The 7,124-nt window shown below is 45.5% G+C and overlaps 1 pseudogene; it reads right to left on the bottom strand.

The window, feature by feature from the left end:
* Positions 1 to 1,598: 1,598 nt before the first annotated feature.
* LOC118995585 (glyceraldehyde-3-phosphate dehydrogenase-like) lies at positions 1,599 to 6,691 on the bottom strand (annotated as a pseudogene).
* Between the last annotated feature and the right edge of the window lie 433 nt (positions 6,692 to 7,124).

Raw genomic sequence — 7,124 nt, 5'->3', positions numbered from 1 at the left:
GAGAGGGGTAGGGAGAGAGAAAGAAAGAGGGAGAAACATGGCTGGGAGAGGGAAGCTCTCACAGCCCCCAACTGGGGACCTGGTCCCCAACCTAGGTATGTGCCCTTTTGGTTCACAGGCTGGCACTCAATCCACTGAGCCACACCAGCCAGGGCAAGGCTGGGACATATTTCAGCAGGTAGATTGGAACTGGGGGTCTTATGTGGGGAGGACAGGGTAAACAGGGGTGAGGAGGTGAGGAAATGCAGAGTTCATGCAGGGGAGGAATGAGAGAGAAGACTGGAAAGGTGGGGTCGGGGAAAGGCCTGGTAATAAACTTGTTTTATTTCCACTTGTGTGTACTAGTATCTCATGTATGTCAACAAATAGTGACCCAAAGGGACTTCACAGCAGCAAATTGTCAATAATTATAGTATGCTGATCTCTCGAAAGAGTTATGGAGAATTACAACTCTCTTCTCAGCTTTTTTATCTTTGGGTCTGAACCATGCCAAGTGCTTCCTGCTGCTTGGCAAGGATGAAATTCCCTCTCACCTTTGCCGTCCCAGGTCAGGCCTGCAGAGGTGAAGGGGCCAAGGGCCTGCTGGCAGCCCCTTTGTGGGGACTGGCCGGGCTCCTTTGCTTCCCCTGCAGACAACACAGAGGCCTGGGCCCCAGCTGTGTGTTACTTTGGTCAGGACCCTTAGGCTGGCCCCAGCAGGAACTGTGCCCTATAACAATAAAGCAAAACTAATATCCTTAATGGCCAAATTGGAAGGATTGTGAGCTGCTTACCGTGCTTTTTGCCTATTCAGAGGCAGTCTGACTATTGAGAGCTGTGCTTGGCTGGCATTAGAATGATGTTTGAAAACTGTTGTGTTTAAGGGGACAGCTTAGGCGTTGGTGGGGAGAACCTGAGAGCTGTGTTTTTAAATCTCATGAAAACCCGCCTCTGTCTGAAAATACTTTGAAAAGTTTTTGTTCCCTACATACAGATAATTGTTGTTTTGTCCTCTTGCTCCACAGACTTCCTCAAAACTGGGGGTATTTGAGACAACTGACCACCGTTTGTCTTTGTTCATAATATATGTGTGTGTGTATTTTTTTTAAACTCCTAGTGAGACTGAGTTTTCATTGTTTTTATCCGATTTTGTTGCAGGAGTGGGTGGTATTTCAGTTTCTTTTCTAAAGAAAAGAAAACTGGTCAACCATTCAATCTGAAGGTAATCAGTATTTGTAGCTAAGACATCTGTATTGGCTACCTTTTTGCTTACTACATTTTTTTGCCATCTGGGCGATGATGATGGTACTAAATACAAAAGATCCTAAGGGTTATGTTAAAAAGGAAGCTTTCCTCTTGCCTCTCTAGCTCTTCATTTCCTGTTCACAGGGCAACTGCTATTTCTATTTTCTCTTCTTTTCTTTTGGCTGCATACAATGAACACTATTGTTGGTGCATGACAAGGTAGGTCTCCCTAAGCTCCCCCACTTCTGCAGGGAGTCTGGCATGGGAACTGGAAGCCAGGAGATTCTCAGTGTGTTGGGGAATCAATCTGGGGCAAGGACTCCCAGCAGCTGAGGGCCTCTCTTCCTCTTCTGGGGCTGGTGGTCCAGGGGCTCTTACTCCCTGGAGGTCACATGGACTGTAAGGTGCACCATCCTGTTGCTGTAGCCAAATTCATTGTCATACCTGGAACTGAGCTTGACTTAATGGTCACTGAAGGTAATGCCTGCCCCAGCATCGAAGGTGGAGGACTGGGTGTCACTGTCAAAGTCACAGGAGACAACTTGGTCCTCACTATAGCCCTGGATGCCCCTGAGGGGCCCTCTGATGTCTGCTTCACCACCCTCTCGATGTCCTCATATTTGTCAGCTTTCTCTAGATGGCAAATCAGACCCACAGCTGACAAATTGAGGATGGGGACATGGAAGGCCAGGCCAGTGAGATTTCCATTCAGTTCAGCGATGACCTTGCCTGCATCCTTAGCAGCACCAGTAGTAGCAGGGATGATGTTCTGGGAAGCCCTTTGGCCAGCACTCCCCAGCTTCCCAGAAGTGCCATCCATGGTCTTCTGGGTGGCAGTGGTGGCATGGACTGTGGTCCTGGGGCCCTCCATGATGCCAAAGTTGTCATGGATGCCCTTGGCCAGAGGGGCCACACAGTTGGTAGAGCAGAATCATTGCTGACGATCTTGAGGAAGTCGTCTTACTTGTCATGGTTCACACCCATCACAAACATGGGGGCATCTGCAGAAGGCGCAGAGACGGTGACCTCTTGGCTCCACCCTTCGATGAGCCCCAGCCCTTCCCAAGGTAGTGGAGACACCAGTGGGCTCCACGGCATATTCAGCACCAGCATCACCCCATTTGATGCTGGTGGGATTTTGCTCCTGGAATTTGGAGATGGACTTTCCATTAATGATGAGCTTTCTATTATTAGCCTTGATGGTGCCTTTGAACTTGCTGTGAATAGAATTGTACTGGAACATGCAGACCACATGTTGAGGTTGATGAAGGGGTCATTGATGGTGACAGTATCAGCTATGCCAGAGTTTAAACCTGCCCTGTTGACCAGCTGCCCAATACGGCCAAATCCTTCATTTGACTTTCACCAGTGTGTCTCAGGGTTGCGGCTGGCAGCTGTGCAGGAAGATGCCACTGTCTGTCCAAGAGGAGGAGCAGAGAGCTACCGGTGTTTCCTTGAATCAGTTCAGAGAAGTCTCCTGCGTGTTTGAGCTGTGTGTGGTGTGTGGTGTGTGTGTGTGTATAAACGTGTGTGTGTATTTCCCTTAAAAAGTCACACACGTGCAAATGGTAGCATGTGCATGCTGCTCTGTCCCTTGCTTTTTTTCATCACGCATACTGGGTAGAAGACATTTCACTAGTTACGTAGTATTTTGTTACCTAAGTGGTTCTTTAGCTAGATGTCTTGTTGTTTCCAGTGACAACTAGTGTGCAAACAGCATTTGTTCTAAGTGTGAGCCCAACTGCAGGATAAATTTTTAAATATGAAATTGCTAGTCCAAAAAGAATATGCATTAAACATTGTTTTAGAGATTTTATTTATTTATTTTTAGAGAGAGGAGGAGGGAGGACAAAAGAGAAGGAGAGAAACATCTCAAAGCCCCCAACTGGGGACCTGGCCTGCAACCCAGGCATGGGCAGCGACTGGGAATCAAACCAGCAACCCTTTGGTTCCCAGGCCAGTGCTTAGTACACTGAGCCACACCAGCCAGGGCCCTGGTGACTATTTTATAATCACCAATTTGTACTTAATCCTTTCCCTTTCTTCACCCTGCCCCCAACCCCCCTCTCATCAGGCAACCATCAAAAGAAAAGCCACTTTTAAAAAAATCCTCACCCAAGGATATGTGTATTGATTTTAGATTGAGAGGGAGAAAGAAGGCAAAACATCGATGTGAGAGAGAAACAGCAGTTGGTTGCCTCCCACGCACCGAACCCACCCTAAGTGTGAGCCCTGACCTGGAATCAAACCCGCAATCTGTTGGTGTATGGGATGATGCTCCAACCAGCTGAGCCACCCGACCAGGGCAAGAAAGTCCACCTATATCGTATACTAAACTTCTGAATAAATCTGGGCTCATTTCTAGATTATGTGCTGTTCTGTTGGTGACACCAAGCAAATCTGACATCTTTTCAAGGTATTTCTTGTAAAATGATATAAAATCTAATTGAAACACAGCATTTCTATCATTTTATTTTTTAATTTTTAAAAAATATATATTTTATTGATTATACCATTACAGTTGTTCTATTCCCCCCTTCATTCCCCTCCACCCTGCATACCCGCTCCCCCACCATTCCCCTCCTTTAGTTTATGACCACATGTCATAAGTTCTTTAGATTCTATATTTCCCATACTATTCTTCCCCTCCCCCCTTATCTATTTTTTACCATCCATCTATGCTACTTATTTTCTGTCTCTTCTCCCCCCTTGTCCTCCTCCCACTCCCCTGTTGTTAACCCTCCATGTGATCTCCATTTCTATGGTTCTGCTCCTGACCTAGCTGTCCTCTTGGTTTGCTTTTGTTTTAGGTGTGGTTGTTAATAACTGTGAGCATTTCTATCAGTTTAGATAATTGAAATAAATCAGAGTTTTAAAAGATTTGATTTTTGATTTGTTAACAGTCTCCAAAAACCCTTATATCTATTTACTATTTTGAACCCAGTCTTTAGAAAAAAAATGCCTTCACTTTGTGCTAGTGAGAAATTTTAGGTTCCTATGCAAATGTTATGCCTGAAGAAAAAAAATTTCACAGTTGTTTTTATTAACTCTCTTGTTTGCTGTTTTGTCATTTACTATTGAAACATATCTATGTAAAATTATTCTTGTCAGTATTATTATATCTCTGTACTCTATTATTAAAGATGAAATTTTCGATTGTGTCTTTATTTACATTTTTCCCAAGTAAAAAATTTTAAATTGTGGTAAAATATACTTAACATGAAGTTGACTATGTTAATCACTTCTAAGTGTCTACAGTTCAGTGGCACTGAGTACATTCACATTGTTGTGCACTTTTAACTGTTCACTTTTTAAAAAGTATATATCTTATTGATTATGCTATTACAGTTGTCTCATTTTCTCCTCTTCACGCCCCTCCACCCTGCACACCCCTCTCACCCACATTCTCCCTCTTTAGTTCATGTCCATGGGTCATACATATAAGTTCTTTGGCTTGTACATTTCCTATAATATCCTTACACTCCCCACCATCTATGCTACTTATTCTCCATACCTTCTTCCCCCTTGTCCTCCTCCCACTCCCCTGTTGCTAACCCTCCATGTGATCTCCATTTCTGTGGCTCTGCTCCTGATCCAGCTGTCCGCTTAGTTTGCTTTTGTTTTAGGTGTGGTTGTTAGTAACTGTGAGTTTGTTGTCCTTTCATTGTTCACATATATTTTTTAAAATTTCTACTGTTACACAAACTAGTGTTATTTATTTATATATTTTAAATATTTTATTTATTTATCTTTAGAGAAGAAGGGAAGGAGAAGGTAAGAGAAATATCAATGTATGGTTGCCTCTCGTGCGTCTCCTGCTGGGAACTGGCCTGCAACCCAGGCATGTGCCCTGACTGGGAATCACACCGCGATCCTCTGGTTCACAGGCTTGTGCGCAATCCACTGAGCCACACCAGGGCACACTGGTCATATTTTTTATCTTCTTTTTCTTAGATAAGTCCCTTTAACTTTCATATAATAAGGGCTTGGTGATGATGAACTCCTTGAACTTGACCTTATCTGAGAAGCACTTTATCTGCCCTTCCATTCTAAATGAAAGCTTTGCTGGACAGAGCAATCTTGGATGTAGGTCCTTGCCTTTCCTGACTTGGAATACTTCTTTCCAGCCCCTTCTTACCTGTAGGTGTCTTTTGAGACCCCTTCTTGCCTGTAAGCTCTTGTATTTCAGCTGACAGTCTGATGGAAACTCCTTTGTAGGTGACTCTCCTCTTATCTCTTGCTGCTTCTAGGATTCTCTCCTTCATTTTAATGTTGGCTAATGTAATGATGATGTGCCTTGGTGTGTTCCTTCTTGGGTCCAACTTCTTTGGGACTCTCTGAGCTTCCTGGATTTCCTGGAAGTCTATTTCCTTTGCCAGACTGGGGAAGTTCTCCTTTATTATTAGTTCAAATAAGTTTTCCACTGGTGGCTGTTTCTTTTCCCCCTCTGGTACTCCTATAATTCGGATGTTGGAATGTCTAAAGATGTTCTGGAGGTTCCTAAGCCTCTCCTCATTTTTTTGAATTCTTGTTTCTTTATTCTTTTCTGGTTGGTGTTTCGTTCTTCCTTCTGGTCCACTCCATTGATTTGAGTCCCAGTTTCCTTTCCATCACTATTGGTTTCCTGTGCATTTCCCTTCATTTCAATTAGTTTAGCCTTCATATGTTCCTCTAATTTGTGACTATAATCAACCAGTTCTGTGAGCATCCTGATCATCAGTATTTTGAACTGTGCATCTGAGAGGTTTGCTATTTCTTTTTCGCTTAGAGTTATCAGTTCTGGGGCTTTGAGTTCTTGAGCCATATTTTGGACTTTTCCTGCCTGTTATGTATGAGGGGCAGAGCCCTATGTGTTCACCAGGGCGAGGCAACTCAGTCTCTGGGTTGTGATGCTGTACGTGGGGGCGGGGTCAAAGGAAAGCAATGGTGGTCCCCTCTGCCTCCTCCTGCTGCTGGGGCCACGCGGTCTGTCTCAATGCTCACTCCTTTGCTCAGTTTATATGCGTGCTTGCGAATGTGCAACCGCACTCAGCCTACCCTGCACCCTCACTGGGTCCGAGGTGCTACCCCGGCTGCCTGCACGCCTGGGTCACCTGGGTCACCTGGGTCGCCTGGGTCACCTGGGTTGCCTGGGTCGGGGGATTCTTCCTGCCCAACCCTGCTCTGCTGCTGGCTCCGCCCCTCTTACCGGTCCGGGAGGAACAGTTCGTTGTTGTTGGAGTTCCGTATAGTTCTGTTTTCTGTTCTTTGGCTGCGTCTTTGTTTACTAAACCTTTGTTGTATTCAAACTTGGTTGTGGGAGAAGGTACAGTTTTTCCACCTACTTCTCCATCTTGGCAGAAGTCCGCCCACAAGTGTTTTCAATTGGTGTTTTGAGGCTTTATTTCCCGGAGCTAGAACCTGGGTTGCTCGATCTGTCTCGCTCTCCAGTTACCTGAGCGTGAATGTAGGACTGCTGCACGGTCATCCAGCCACTTTGCGCACGGTGCCCCGCCTCTCAATCGCTGCCTTGCTGGGTCTGCCTGTTTCCACCCCACGCCTGGGTGCCCAGGGTCTGTCCGGTGCCTCCTCGTGTGCCCGTTGCCGCCTTGCGCGTCCATTGCCGGCCTCGCGCACCTGGGGTGCCTTATGCGTCCTGAATCACAGCTTCCTGTGCCGCGACCCCTCTCCAATTGGCTACCTGACTGCACCCCGCCTACTGGTCTGGATGAATGTGTCTATTTTAACTCCTTGGTTGTCGGACTTCCATACAGTTTAATTTTCTTTCAGTTTTGGTTGTTACTTTGTTTCTGAATTGTTGTTGTCCTTGTTTTGGTTGTTTGAGGAGGCACAGTGTGTCTATATACACTTCCATCTTGGCTGGAAGTCTCTGATCACTAGTGTTTTAACTGTGTATGTGA

This window comes from Sturnira hondurensis, unplaced genomic scaffold (genome assembly GCF_014824575.4).
Source record: "Sturnira hondurensis isolate 20B ecotype Veracruz unplaced genomic scaffold, ASM1482457v3 Scaffold0010128, whole genome shotgun sequence".
NCBI lineage: Eukaryota > Metazoa > Chordata > Mammalia > Chiroptera > Phyllostomidae > Sturnira > Sturnira hondurensis.
Note: the sequence above shows the minus strand (reverse complement) of the source record. Positions and strands in the feature narration are given on the sequence as shown.